General features: G+C 39.2%; 1 protein-coding gene and 1 long non-coding RNA gene across 4 annotated transcripts in view; both read left to right on the top strand.

Moving 5' to 3' along the window:
• Window positions 1-434: 434 nt before the first annotated feature.
• On the top strand, window positions 435-5,096 carry LOC133488519 (uncharacterized). Its single transcript, XR_009791675.1, has 3 exons — window positions 435-662; window positions 4,696-4,952; window positions 5,022-5,096. It is a non-coding gene; the product is annotated as an uncharacterized LOC133488519 (long non-coding RNA).
• Window positions 5,097-5,402: 306 nt separating this feature from the next.
• The window catches only part of klhl14 (kelch-like family member 14), a 45,919-nt gene continuing 35,352 nt past the window's right edge, over window positions 5,403-15,969 (top strand). Inside the window, exons 1-7 of one of the 3 annotated variants that reach the window (XM_061797280.1) lie at window positions 5,403-7,683; window positions 8,829-9,003; window positions 9,525-9,641; window positions 9,719-9,832; window positions 9,938-10,158; window positions 11,066-11,226; window positions 14,449-14,598. The gene's annotated coding sequence lies outside the window, so the exon portion shown is untranslated. Of the gene's footprint in view, window positions 9,004-9,524; window positions 9,642-9,718; window positions 9,833-9,937; window positions 10,159-11,065; window positions 11,227-13,595; window positions 14,599-15,969 lie in introns of those variants that run through there. The other 2 variants (XM_061797279.1, XM_061797281.1) reach the window with 2 other exon arrangements.

Here is a 15,969-nt window from a genome sequence, read left to right as displayed (position 1 = left end):
AATTTACGTTTGAATACCGTATTTACCTAGACCAATGAAAGAGAAATGTTTTAGTTAAACTAATTGTTAATATTGTTCCAGACTTTTTTCCAACCGTGGGCAATGTCCATGAACGCCTCAAGGACCCTGGCGCGCAGCTCCTTGTTGCCTAGCAACCGCCGCAGGAAGATTGACAGCGCTTCGGTTGATTTACGTGAAACTTTGGAAAAAGGAGAACTTTCCAACTCAGGGTGTTGCCAGCCAAAACCGTGTCACGCAAAGGGCCACTTAGCGTAGGTCAACGAGTCACTTACAAGTAAGTCGATATTCACTTTCACTTTCTGTCATGACAACGACCCCCGCCGAGCTCATTAATTTGTTATTAGCTCAGTTAGTCAATTAGGCGTTGACGCGGCTATCAGTAAGTGAGTGAGATGGCAATATCCGAAGACAAGTGAAGGTATCAATTTATGCTATAGTGTTAGCTAATGTGGGTGGACTCAAAAAAACAAAGTTTTCGTGAGTGTTCAGTTAGCATTTGCTCATTTTGTGTTGAACCTACTTTCACAGGCAGTGACTGTTTATTGTGGATATTGGCGTCCATGTCACCGTCCAATGCCTGACGTTGTCGAAGCCCTCACGTTTACGCCAAGAAGAGATGGAAAAGTTTCTGCTTTTAAACAGTAAGATTGAACTGGACTTACCTTATTTTTTTTTTTTTAACCTTAGCCTCAATTGTCCCACACCATTAAACATTGTTGTCTAGCTAGTTAATGTCATTTTCTTTTCGTGAATTGGACCCAACTTGCTCTACTGCATTATGACCAGCGGTAGGTAGACTAGCCAAAAATTGGACTCAAGTAACTTTTAAGTAAGAGTACTGTTACTTTAGAAATATGTGATTCAAGTAAAAGTAAAAAATAGCTCTCCAAATACTTACTTGAGTAAGAGTAGATAAGTATGAGTAACTGGTGAGTAACTTATTATTTTGTTAAATAAGAGCATTAAAGAACGTCAAAATAAAAAATAAAAAGTAGGAAAACAGAAATGTAACATTTTGCCGCTTTTCTGACATTTTATGGACCAAACGAGTAACTGAATCATAGTCAATTTATGGTTGTGCACTTTCTGCACTGTTAAATTTGAAATAATGTCCTATTTTTTAAATAAAGGTACGGAGATGTTTTTTTAATCCGATTCATCGCTCAATTGAAAAAAATTAATTGACAGATGAATTAATTATTAAAATAACCGATATAGTTGTAGTTTTAGTGAATACTGTAGATTGAATGTGAGGACACAGGTGTTCTTCCTCTACTGACTGCAAGTTGCACTTTTGTTTCTGTCATGCTTCATGACAATGAGTCACTTTGAAAACTGTGGTTGGACCTCATGTCCCTTAAGTCTCATTACTAGCAAGAAGCAGTTATTTTCTACACTTGCCAAACTTGTGTCTCGTGGGCCAGATCTGGCCCCCACGTCATTTTATGTTGCTGCCGCTTAAGTTTTCTTGACTTCTGATCATAACTAACCAAGAAAATGAAAATAATCAAATGCAGGGGCAATTAGTTACATGATAGGGTGATCATTAGGGGTTGCAAAACTAACAAATTTTTGTAGTCAATGCTCATTTAAAGTCGAGTTGACGTCAATAATTTCGTTGACATTTCTTCAGTACAGGACAGCCGTTCCCAAATTTTCAGTTTCACGTAACGACATAAAAACATTTTTTTTAAAAATACAATTCACTATTACGCTGAATTTCGTCATTGTAAATTGTAATTAGTAGGCGCCCCACAGTTGTTTATCTTTAAGAGCCTGCTCTTCAAAGTGTTACGACACTGAGATCAGTTTCGTAAAGTGACACAAGTATAGTGATGTTGGGCATACAGTTGTTGTCTGTGCATTATTGTGCATAACCTTTTGGCGGCAAAGCTTGAGCTTCACTTCGCCCTGCATCCCTCGTTCCTTGCCCAGTCCCGTGGTCCCGCTGGTATGAATCTTTTAAGACTAGCAGCGATCGGATAAGCCAAAGCTAGATACTTGCTAGGATAATTGCTATGCTCATCCACTAAAGGTGCATTTTTCATACTTTCAGACCCGGGGAGACGTATGAAGACTGTGTCACACGGAAATTTTGCTACTCCACTGTGTGTTATAGCCAGAGGTGGATAGAGTAGGCAAATATTGTACTCAAGTAAGAGTACTGTTACTTTAGAATATGACTCAAGTAAAAAGTAGTCATCCAAATATTTACTTGTGTAAGAAAGTACTCAATGAAAAAAATACTCAAGATTAATTTATGAGTAACTTCTGATTTAAAAAAAAAAAAAAATCATTTTATTTTTTTAAATCAGAGCATTAACATCAAATAAAAAATATGGGAATTGAGACACACCTCCCACCATTTCAATTTTTAACTGCCCAAAAACCAACAACACATGCACTGGGCCCTACAGAAACATTATTTGCTTTATTCACTTAAATGACTTCCTGAAGAATCTGTTTGCTGCGTACGTGTGCGACACCATAAGCTAATTTGGCCACATCCACTGCCAAAACAACAGCAAAAACATCTGCAACTTACCGCAAGGTGTTTTCTCAAGTTAGAAGTGGGCTGAAATATCCAAATTTGGGCAGTCACAATTTAAGAGCTGCATGTTAACGCTGTTGTTTTTCATATTCTGTAAAGTAAGCACAGTCGTGCGGCTGTTTCCCGCCCCCCCCCCCCCCCCCCAAATGAGTCATTTTGATTGGCTCGCAAAGGCTACGTGCGTGGTCATGTGACTGCCTTGTGTCGTCTGATTGGTGAATTGGAGTCAAATGACATTAGTGTTCACGTTTGATTGGCGCAACGGTGCCCTATGCGGAAGTCAAAGATGTAGTCTAAAAAAAAGACGCACACACGCATGAATGGATAAATAAAAGTAGCGAACGGCATGTCGATCATTGTAACGGAGTAAAAGTATCCTTCTTCAATTAAATACTGAAATAAAAGTAAAAAGTACACTGCATTTGCAACTGTACTCTGACAAGTACAGTTTATCGAAAATCTTACTTGAGTAAATGTAGCGCGTTACTACCAACTTCTGATTATAGCCCGGCAGATTATCTTTGGGCAGCAACAGCTGCAGACGAGCGAATTGAAAGTCCTCTGTAAATTGATTTGAAGACAAGATCCCGCAAACACATGATTAGTGATTAGTCGACTTTAAGCTCTAACCGTCGTTGCGGAGTACTTTAGAGGACTCGTCTATTCAACCCCTATAATTCCCACACAGAACATATTGGGTAAGGGGCAATAAGTGTAACTGCCTCGTGCTCAAGCCACACACCGTGTCCGTAAACAAACACAAAGCAGCTCCGCTTCTGGCTAACAGAAGTCATGGTTAGCGATATGTTTTTGGCAGTAAGTCAAATTTGTTAACTCGTTTGAAATGACACACATGCACACACAAATATCAGTGTAGCACTGGGGGGATAAAAAAACCAAAAAAACTAACGCAGTACAGACGCATTTAAACTACCCCCTCTCAGCTTTTTGGATAGAGCCAAATTAATAACAAATGCCATTGTTTGTGTTTTTATAGCATCACAATTTATACTGTTCAAACTATTAGTTTCACTTGTCTGCAGCTTTCATTTCCTAAAAAGAAAAACACTATTGATGTGGCACATTCCTAAAAAGAACAGATTTAATCTGTTGATGTTTTCTTTCAAATATCATGAAATCTGCCCCAGCCTAAAGGCAATTTAATTTGTTTCTATACTGTACCTAATATGAACCCCTAGAAATGTAAGTGATTTCTCATCATAACCGCTCCCTAGGGGCAACCATAACTACGATGTGCGATGAAAACAATTGTTCTATGTACACCTAGCTGCTGCCATTTTCGGCTTCCTGTATTATCAACAATTATGTGGAACTTTCTGGAAGTGTTGGCATTTATCAACATTAACAGTACAGCATGACGCAGCCAATGGAAGCTGCATCATACTGAGAGCTGTTTCTATAATCTAATACTTGGCCCCCATGTGACTAATTAGTAGTAACCAAAATATAAGAAACACAAATCATTAACATTCAATTCTAGAGGAATTGTTGCTTTTTTATTAGTTTAAAATCTTTTTTTTCTTTCTTTCAGCAAAGCAATTCAACAACATGTGTTTAAGATCTTTAGCGACAACATTTTCTTTAAAATAATACTGAGGAGTGAAGAGCCATTTTATTTTATTTTATTATAATTGGCTGATATATATTCCCTGTTTCCCTCATGCATTAGCATTTAGTGACAAAGTATTTCTTGGATAAATTGTACAAAATATTTGCCATGCATCACTTGTTTTTTACCCTGCTTACCTCCAGATGGCGCCCTTTCCCAACCCTGGCTTTGCCTGGAGTTTGCTGCTCTCTCCTTGACACTTTCAAAAACAAAACATGTCAGTCTATACGACCACACTCCCAAGTGAGAGTAAAGAGTCGCAGAAGACTTTTCACAGCCAAATAATTTTTTGTAATTACTTTTCAGAGTCAAATTAATCAAATAGAGCAGGTGTTTGTTCCAACTGCGTCTGCTGCTTCCTGATGTTCATGCAGCGATGGTTGTACCTTCACAAATATTTCAAGCGTCTATGTTTCAATAAATAGAGACAAGTGTTTGTTTGTGATACACAAACGTTCAAGTCTGGTTCACAGAGCTCAATGTTCTCATGAAGCAGGCCTTCCGATCGTCTCCTCTGGATGACGTCGTACTTGTGCTCTGCGCAACAGTCCCTGGCCAAGCAAGTGTCGGCAATGCTGTTCATCACATTCAGGAGCTCCACAGGAAGGTGGACAACTGGCATCATCAACCGGTATACAGAAGGTGACTGAACACAGACAAAAAGCGCAAAAAGTCACAGTTTTATTTCATGCCAGCCTGGAAATGGTCAACCGATCACCAGGCCAAGCACCAACGCAGCGACACTTCAAGGTTATTACTTGCTGTCTTTTTTGTAAACATGCAATTTTATGTAGTGAAATATTACGTTTTCCTCTACAGGTGTCCCACTAAAGATGCCGAGTTGATTGTCGAAGGCTTTCCATTGACTTTAAAAGGTGAAACTTTACATACAGCAATTAAACACATTGGTTACTTGATTAGGCAGACAACAACAAAAGAAATTTTGGTTGACACTCCCAAAGAGGTATTTAATAATGTGTTTACTATTTTGGTTGTTGTTTGAAGTGGTGTAGAACAGCACTGCAGGACGCAGATAGAGATAGATTGAAACCTCCAAAGTCAAACATTCCTTGAAGTTGCTTGACTTCCAAGCTGTTCTTATTTCAAAACAACTTTGTTCGTATGAAATAATGGAAATAGATATACAACTGACAACATATTTTTTTGTCTGGTTAGCTTGTCTGCCTCATAGTTCTGAGGTTTGGGGTTTGAATCTCATCAGTTGGTTGAAAGTTCGGATTTTGATTCCAGCCCACTGGAAGTGTCGAGTTTCCCCCGCATTCCAAAAACATACATGCTAGCGTCATTGAAGACTCTTATTTGTCCATAGGTGTGAATGTGAGTGAATGATTGTTTGTTGAGTTGTGCCCTGCAATCGGCTGGCAACTCGTCCAGGGTCTACCGCGCCTCTCGCCCAAAGTCAGCTGGAAGAGACGCACCCCCGACTCTAATGACGATAAAAGAGATAGAAAATGGATAGAAATAGAACAGTCACTATACAAAAAACCGAAAGGCCGGACCTTTCACGCAAGTGTGAAAGAAGTGAGCCAGTGTACAAAAACCCCCCAAATACAGTCAAACTATTCGCCATTTGAAGACAGCTGACGCACTCTTGATGGGGAGTGAACAAAAAAAGTGCTTGCAGAATGATGCTGTCACGTCGTGGCCTGCGGTAAGTGCACCGTCAAGATATGTTCCATTTCCTTTTCTGTTTGTCACCACACTCTTAACACACCCACGCTTTGTATATACTTTTCTATAGACAAAAAAAACAAAACAAAAAACAAACCGATCACAATCGATATCAAGAATAAAAGAACACTTTACGCCCTGTATTTCTTGTCTGGTTGAAATTAGTCAGTTTGAGAAAGTAGCCCTGTCTTGTGCATGTGAGTGCCTAGGCAGCCCCGCCCCATGAAATACTTAGGCCAATGGCGAGGACAGATTTCATTACAATGACGACTAGGGATGGAGCCTGAGCTTTGTGACTGCAGATAAGTAGATGTATAGATGATGATAGGATTTTTTTAAAATTGATGCTTGATAATGCATCACAGGTGCATCTTTACTTGTCCGAACCTCATTATAGGAAATGCAATCCTAATGGAGGCATACAATAAACCCCTGCGTAACCTGTTTTTTGTGCTCAAGCCAAAGCAATAACAGTGTTACTTTATGGCCAAGGCAAAAATTCAAAGTAATTAGAGGAGCTTCATTTAGACATAAATAGTCATTTGCTGCCAACGTTTGTCATATATAAGCAATCACAAACCCTTTTAGGGGCTTGTCAATCATTCACAAATTTTGGCTATAGTGAGGGATCACTGAATGGGTTTTTTTTCTCACTATTTAAAATAGTTTTCTGGTCTCTGACATTCTTCTGTCAAAATACACCAAGGTTAAATAAATAGAGTACACTTAGTACCCACATGTCACTGCTGGTTGCAATCAATCAGTTTTGGGGGAGCTGTTCTGTCTTATACAAATGCATAGTACGGTTTTCGTAACCATGATGCCCAGTTCCGACTTAGTGATAGCGACTTTTCCTACACCTCTCATGACTATTTTTCCAAATAAAAGTGATGAGCAAAAAAGTTAGGGACGTTTTGTGGTGTTATTGGAAACTCGCAGATTCCCTCCAGAACACCATATGTTTTCTTCCGTGTGCAGACTGCAAATGGATGGCACATGCACTAAGCCACCACCGGCTAATTGTAATGTCAGAATTTGGCAAAGTTCGGAACTGTTTGCTCAGACACTTTAAGAAATAGGCAGATAACAAAAGATTTACTTGGTTGTTTAATTTCACACTTGATGGTTGGGCAAGCACTTCGGAGACCCAACTATTTGTATACAAGCAATTAAAAAGTCAGTTTTCCATAGCATGTTCCCTTTAAGTAAATTAAAACAAGTCAAAGTCAAAAAGCTGCCTGTTGTTTTTCATATGCAGTGCTACTTTCGCTTTCACATCCTTCACTCGCCCGTGTTTTTAATTCACTTCCCTACAAACCAATTTGTCACCTCAGAGAAGAGTTAAACCAGTTGGAAGTGCTTGAGAAACGCCTATGCGCTGAAATCGCAAATGCCGAGAAGGCGGTCGCACAAGTGGAGGGAACGTGTGCCGCCGCAACGCAGCGTTTTGTTCAAATAATGGTGTTGGAGGCCTCCGAAATTAATCAAGTAACTGATCATTGTATATTTATGTTATGTTATTTAAAACATGAATTCACTTCGTTATTTACAATGGCAAAATGTCTCTTCTCAACTTGGAAGTTAGTCGATGGCCAAACACAGTCCCACAGATGGGATTGTGTTCAACTTTGGAGGTTCCACTGTATAAGCAGGACACTGACATGTGTGGAAAATATTTATGTTTTTCTTTTTTAAATTGCAGTTAAAATGTAAAATTCAGTTGGAACTGCAATCCAGTAAGACATTAAAAGAAAAACTAGTTGCAATGCAGGAAGACATTGAGAAGACGGTAAGTACTGTAGTGTCATGCTAACTTAATACCTGTATTAACATTAAATGTACATTTTAGGATGTTTTTCTGTCATTTTTTATTATTGCCATTCTTTGACTTTGACTACTAAGACAGGACTTGGTTGCACTCATATTGTGTAAACATTGTTTGAAACTTAATGGAGTAGCTGAGGTGTCCTCGCAGAAGAGCAGCTTCAGTCAAAACGCAACACGTTTGCTCGTCTCTCAAAAGAAAACACAGAGCTTGAGAACAAAGTTGAAGACTTGAAGCATCAAATATCAAAGAGATACCTCATCATCGCTGGCAAAAGTGGAGCGTTAAATAGCATCCACTGAATTTTGAGGCGAGATAGATGCTGATTTAACACTCCATGGGCTAAATCTACAAAATGAGAGAATGGTATCCAAAATCCTGCCTTTTGGGATTGACACTATAAAATAGGTGCTATTCAACTGCATTGCATCATTATGAGAGGTGTTTCTTAAATATAGGCCCGCCCTTTTTTAACTGGATAAAATGGCCAAAATGTTAGCAATACCCCTCAGTATGATGCAATGAATTTTTACACCAGTGTAAACGACCACCACATTAACAAATTTAAAATGAATTTGTCTATGACAGTGTCAATCAAAAGTGAGCTTTATTTAATTTGAAGAGTATTTCCAGTGTATGGTGTGGTTCGGTCCATAGTTTGAATTTGAAGTAAAACAGTCAACATATGATTGTTGTGAAGAAATTGCTGTAAGAGCATTCACAAAAATGTTACATTTGCCATAGTACATCCATTTCATGGGCTTAAAAGTACTTTGGACATTTCACATTTTTTATTTTTAGATAAAATAATTTTGGTCAATGACTGCCTAAATTCCATCACCACTCATGTCTGATTTTCCTTTTCCTTTTTGCCTTTTCATCCAGTATTGAAAATTATGGTTGTATTTACAATTATGTCAGTGGTGCAAACACCTTTTGAGCCCCTGGGAAGGAAGGTACTACTACTCTTTCTATTTGTTTTGTGAAACTTCTTATATTAAAGCAGAATGTTGATACTTCAACCATGACATTAGCTAGTTTTATTTCATCCATTATGTAGAAATAGTAAAAACTCTGCACCTAACGTTATGTGTTCACGGTCAATCTAGCCAGATGGCAGTGAGGCGTATGTGCGAGAAGGAAAAGAAGCAGATGCTCCGATGTTTCCGCCAATGAAGTGCAGTGGGAAAAGGTACGCCAGCAAGTGACCCCAATTGCGGCCCAGCACAACACCACTCGGGCCAAGCTGAAGCAGCGGCAGCATCTCACCTTCACGGAAGAAAGGTTGGTCAGGGTCAGTGGAGGCGTACCCCCATAACCTGTTGTACATTTTGTGCATGTCGATGGACATGCGACACTCTTGTGGATTCCTTTCTTTACTCCTTAAAGGGAGAGATGGAAGCGCTGTAAAATACGCTGACGGGTCAGTTGACCGTGCTGGAAGGACTTAAGGTACCTGCAATGAGAAAATATTGGATATAAATTTCAGTGGTGGGCCAGCCCAGCCTCCTCCGCTGGCTGACGTTTTCCGACAATTCCCCTCCCAGGGCCAGCTACCTGACCCACAATAATGTCAGCATTTTTCCGTTCTCTGATTGGTTGGTGGGAGCAAAACCTGTTATAGCCAAATTCAACTCGCAAAACAGGTTTGTAGCGGTCTGTACACATTAGTGAATTTATGTGTGATGTCCTGTATTTTGGATTAAGTCGCCACTGGAGGCCCAGGTACCAAAACGCCCTGCATCACGGACAAGTATGTACGACTTTTAGTGGTTTGACCATCATGCTCGTATTTATTCCATCAGGGTCAATGTATCAATATGAGTGACGAGCTGCACCAACACGAAACAAGCCCAAAGCTCATCAACCAAAAACCTCAGGCTGAATTTGAGGCAATTAAAGCCCTGGAATCACAAGTTGAGGTGCTGCATCATCTACACTAGCCACATACTTTTATTAAAATTACATTAGTTGACACAGAGTGTATGTGTGGTTATAGAATTTCAAGAGGTTGACACAAGAAGCAGAAAAGATGCAGCGGGAGCACATGAATACTCTAGCTGGACTTGGAAGTGACAGAAAACTGAAACGTGACCAACTGACAGCTGCCGAGGTAGAGAAAGCAACGTCTCACACTTACTAAAGAGGCCTGATTCTGTAGCGTTTGTTAATGATAAAGTGAGTGACAGATTTTCTTATGTGCATTCTTTGTGTACAGGAGATTTACTCTGCAACGACAAGACAATATGACAGCATAATTCGCAGAATCGGTGACCTGACAAAGACGTGGAAGCAATACAAAGCTGCTTCAAATACAATGGAAGAAAAGGTTGGACGCATGTCTGAAGCCACGGCAAAACTCCAATAAGAAGACTGTTGAAACCAATAAGTTGTTGGCCAGTCTATTGTATCCTCACAACCTTTCAGGGCTATTCCAAAGTAAGATCTCTATTGATCTATTTTAATGATTTCTGGCATAAGCTAGCCAAGCTATCAGTTTTCCATCAGTACGGTCACTGAACATTAACCACCAAACTTTCACGCAATAAACCTCATGATTTTGAATGATATTAGGCACAAGCCAAGCTAGCTGAGGTCAAACCTTAAATCAGTGCATTCTGCATTCAAATACTGTATATGACGATTTAATTAATTGTGAAACACTGAGGGGTTACTGTTGAACGAAGATCATTGATTTTTAATGACATCAGACACTAACTGAGCTAGCTGAGTTCATACCTCAAAGGAATGCAGTGGTACCTCGATTTACCGGACTAATAGGAGGGAGGGGTCATCCGTTAAATCAGATTGTCGGTTAAATTGATGCACTTTTTTTGTGTGGCCTAAAAACACACCAGTACAGAAAAAAAATGTTCTGTACTTTTTGTGGGCTAAAAACACATAGTACAGTGCCAAACTATTGTAAATAAATGTTTAAAAAAGCTTGAAAATGTTTGAAAGTTTATCCAAATTTACCTCACTGGCGCATGAAAGGGGTAATTTTGAGTTCCAACTGGTCTGTTAAATCGGGGTCCGTTAAATCGAAGTTCCACTTTATAGTCATTGATTGAACAGTAGTCAGCAAATTTTGATGGTTATTGTCAAGGTATTGATTTTGATTGCTATCTGACACAAGCCGAGCGAGCTCACATCAAATCTTAAATCAGTAGTATACAAAAGCACTTAAGCTTAACAGATCGTATTGTCTTATGTCAATGCAAGACCACTATTGATTTTGAGTGATATTTGACACACTCACCGAGCTAGCGGATTTCTTCAAACTGTAACAGTGGTTTTGATTCTGGAGCCCTCTTTTACATTTCACGCTATATTTTTCCCTTTTCAGGGCTTCTTACTATGTGGCCGAGTTCAAAAGGGACTCAGCTGCTGTCGTAATGAGCAACCTGCGTTCAGATATCCATATCTGCCTGCAACGCATGCGGCGATCCATGCAGAGGCACCGGTGCTCACGTTCCGGCGAGAAAAAAGCAAATGCAACAAACCAAGGTGACGCGACATCGCGCTGACAATTAAGCACATGACGAATGGTGTCAAACATTGAGAGGATTGAAAAAATAATAAGCACTGTTTGTTTGTTTGTTTGTTTGTTTGTTTGTGGATTAGCGTCAGCACATTGCTCGTTACGCTTCCCCCTCAAGATGCAGACAAAAGATCTGTGGGCAATTAAAGCTACAAGCCATGGTCAATCTTGTTTAAGTGCTTTTCCCACAAATGACAACTCACGGTTGTTATAGTCTTTTGTCTGGATGTATTTGATGATGTGTGTCGCAAGGAGATGCCGCGAGCCTCGCACTGCTTCTTACCTGTGGGCTGACACTGCTTCGGGATAAACATATAATTTGGATATGGGATTTGCAAGAGGAAGCCCTGTTCATTGTGAGGTTTTCATCTGCAGGATTATCAGCCCCATCCCAGAGCCCTCTTTGCTGATGGAGGTTTCACATGGCTTATCTAATGTGAAATCGCCATGTGGTATATAGTTTCATTAAACGGTGATCAAGAATGCATTAGTTCAAAACAAGAAAAGGCAATGGAGCTTAAGCCGGCATGCATCCAAGTGCAGCAACTTTAAGGAAGTTGTTGGTGTGAGACAATTTAAGAATTAGAAGTCGCACAGACACAACTCCCATTAGCCGGATAAGAGTTAGCCAAGCAAAGAAAAGGCTTTCGTCTTTGCACAAAATTTGATGCCACAACAATAGTCCCCGGCAAATACAAAACTGAGAGTCGGCCGCCAGAAGTAAATTGGTTACTTTAATCACGCAGACTAAAGTAAAACGTGTGATATCTACATTAGCATTTCAACCTCTAGTCCCATACAAATATCCATCCATCCATTTTCCATAGCGCTTTTACTTATGAGGGTCGTGGGTGAGCTGGAACCTGTCTCAGCTGACTTGCGGTGAGAGGCAGCGTATACCCTGGACTGGTCGGCAGCCATTCGCAGGGAACATACAGACCAAAAAAAAAAAAGCCACTATTAACACTCACACCCATAGAAATATCATTATCTTTTTTGGAGTTCAACCCAAATTTGTGGTAAAAACCTGCATCCTAAGAGTTCAAAACATCATCAAGTGTGAAATCTCGCAAGACTTCATTCAGCTCAGTGACATCTGAAGGATTTGTTTTATGCTTTTTGTTTGGCTTTTTTTGGGTGTCTTGTACGGGGTAGCGGTTTTAGCGAGGGGAAACAGAAATGGTAATGAAACAGAGTGTAACATGGAAATTTCTGGTTGTTTAATACTTAAATATAAAGCAAAGGCTTTCGAAAACAGCATCATGGCTAATGACTAGCATAAAAATTAAGAAGCTTGTCAACATATTGCACATTTTAACAGCCCATTACTCTCAATAATGTGACTGTCTGACATCTTCAAAACAGTGAGTACTTTTACCTTATTTTAGTTGTACTTAGTTTTATTACTCAGTGGTTAACTTCTACTTTATGCTTGTATGACAGTTAGGAAAATAGAAACTTACTTAAAGCATTGCTCGTAGAGTTACTAAAGGTTTTATGAAGAGCCGCAACCAATTAATATCTTGAAATTATTTCCTATGGGAAATGTTTTTATTATAATAAGCACAACTTTGAAGCCAACCTGCGTCACCTAATGGATTGTGTTCCACTTTCGAGGTTTCATTCCATTTTGCCCACCCCCCTTAATGCGCATATTTTGATAATAGCAAAGTAAACAACGTAAACTGCAGACGCTATCAGTTTCTTCTGTGCAACCAAGTGTAATTTGTTCCATTTACATTTCACAACCGCATCAGATGGGCTTTGTCAGAGCTGCACGGAGTAATTAAACCCAAATCAATAGCAGGCATTTGTCATGTTTACAGGCCCCCTTTCTGCTGGATTCAACTTATCACTGAAGACTTGTTGGCTTTTTACTATAGGGGAACACACTCCATTATGCCGCCAGGTAAACTTTAAATATTTAGTGGCAACATGAGAGGAGAGACATGTAGACAGATGCCACAGTTGAGGATTCCGCCATTGCTATTCGTTTGGCCTTAATTAGCAGTACATTTTCAGCATATTGTAGATAAACTTGCCATGGCAATATCACCTGTACCATACTTCCCATCATTCTATGAGAATGGGCTACTTTTCTAATGTGCATCACATAAAGTGAACTCAGGCAGTGTATTTCTTGTTTGGAAAAAAAAAAAAGCAAAACAATCAGTTAATCTTTTCGATTCTGGTGTGCTATAATTCTCACTTTTTTCTCCCCATAGGAAATAATTGTCTCAAACTGTTGCCATCATAAAACCTTTATTAATGGTGCATGCCAAATATTTAAGCATTCTTAACTGCCATTCAAAAGAAGTTAACATTATAAAAAAATGAATCCAGCAAAAATAAAGTAAAAGTACTCACCCTTTAAAGACACGTAATAGAGAGGAATAATGAAGGTATTTGCTGAGCAATACTGGCACCAAGTGGCCTTTTGTAGCTATAGCTGGTATTAAAAATTCAATGAGTTTATGAAAAAGAAAATTCAAAAGGCAAAACACACTTGTTAATCCTTTCAATGCTAACTTTGCTAAAGTCTCTCAAGATTTAGCGCATTACGCACTATGTGATAATGATTGGAACTCCCAATCAATTTAGCTTGACTTGAGGCATTTTTTTTCCCAAATAAAATTATTTTGAAATACATTTTAATGCAAAACACATTTTTATTAGATTATTCGATTCATCTGTGAAATAATCGATTCCAAAAATGTTCAATAGTGACAGGCCCTAATTCAAACCCTTTTAACATCGTTCATTCATGCATTCATTCCAGCACTTGTTGTCATTAGGGTTGCAGGTTAGCTGGAGCCTATCCTAGTTGACTTTGGGTGCAAGGTCAAATCACAGACACAACAGCCATTTACAATCATATTCACACCTAAGGACAATTTCAAATGGTCTAACAATGACTGTTTTTGGAATGTGGTAGGAAACCAGACTACCCAGAAGTAACCCACAAAAGCTTGGGGGAACATGCGAACTCTCACACAGAAAGGCCCAGAACCACCTTGACTGCGGCAGATGCTCTAATCACTACTTGACAGTGCTGCTGTCAAACTACATTTTTAAAATCAAATTACACCCACACACACTCCCATCTGCTAACTCTTAACCAGTTGAAATGTAGTGATGGCAAACTTTTATGTTGTTGAACTACTAACCTTTTCTTTTCATGTGTGTAGGATGCACTTAGAGTTGCACTGAGGGAACACAAGTGGCTGGGCGGCAAGTATGAAGGTCTGCAGAAGCTCCTCATGAAGGCCAAACAAGAGGCCGTGCGTGTATTGAGTGATAAAAACCACAGGCAGAAATGTTTTTGTTTTTATACACGGGTATGTTGTCTTTATATTTGGTTGCCTCAGTGTTCTTTTCTGTTGTATTTCTGTAGCATTTTATGATATTTGTATGGAGCCCATTTGATTTATATTGGTCCATTCTACTTTCGCGTGTAGGTCACAGTTGTATTTTCATCGTGTTACAATTTTGTGTGCTTTAACCAGATCTTTTTCAGATCTCAACAAAGGCTGAAAATACTATATTTTTCTTCAGTACCGATCAAGTAATGCATTTTTGTGTTGATTTAATGTCATTCAAAAGTCTGTTAACTCAGTTTGAATTGACCATATTATTGGGAACTGGTTGTTTTGTTGAACAGCCTTTACTGGTACCTAGGCATACAATCTCAGAGGATTCCCAATGATATTCATTGTGGTTGTCTACGAACGTGGATTTGAAGTTAACTTGACTTTTAGGAAGGTTCCAGTTAAGGAACAAGCAAAGATACTGCAGCAACCATCGCCTTCAGGATAGTGTATAATAGATAATGTGGTCATGTGTTTCTCCCCCCGCCCACATATGCTCACCGCATTTGGCCAACAGCCACAGGTTACATTGTGTGTGCAACTGTGCAAGCACGTGCGTGTGAGTGTCATGGGTACTAAATTTACATCAGAAGATGTCTTGATGGAGACCAGTGCTTCTCCCCTTTTTAATCTTTATAGTTTCTGACACTTTTTAACCGGAATGGAATTGCACTTGACAGCTTTAATGTCAGCAAGAGGCTGTGCTCTTCCTGCGACAAGAAAATACGTATTATTTGTTCCAAAAAAACTGACTAATACCTTTACTTGAGCAATTCCTCATCTAACTGCATGAATGTTATCAAGTGCAAAATGCATGCAAAAATAAAATCCTGTGGACAGGATTTTCCACGCTCATGATCAAAGCCTGATTTCCTTTTTACTCATGCTTCAGCCTTCCACCATTTTTGTTTGTCTCTTCTCGACACTCTGACAACAGAAGCCTCTCGGCTACTTTGCTGTATGCCTAAATTTAGTTATTTTTGTTTTTTTATACATGTATATAACACGCTTATGTCAACATGTAGATTCAGACCTATCATGTTTTGTCAAATTTACATACTCAAATACTCCTTCCCGTTTGGACTATTTTACTAACATTGTATCGCCAACATTTCATACCACATTTAGGTATGCATAGACTGCACTTTGCCATTTCCTTTAATTGATTTGTTCTTGACTCGAGGCACTTCTTGTGTAACAGCCTTTACCATTGTTGGAATCAGAAAATCATCACCACACATGAATCTGTTTGATATTCAGCAGAATGGTGCAGTGAAAATAAAAAACAGCATCGCAACAACACTGAATGCCGTCAAGGTGAACCGGTGTAAATGAACCATT

Source organism: Phyllopteryx taeniolatus, chromosome 14 (genome assembly GCF_024500385.1).
Source record: "Phyllopteryx taeniolatus isolate TA_2022b chromosome 14, UOR_Ptae_1.2, whole genome shotgun sequence".
Taxonomy (NCBI): domain Eukaryota; kingdom Metazoa; phylum Chordata; class Actinopteri; order Syngnathiformes; family Syngnathidae; genus Phyllopteryx; species Phyllopteryx taeniolatus.
Note: the sequence above shows the minus strand (reverse complement) of the source record. Positions and strands in the feature narration are given on the sequence as shown.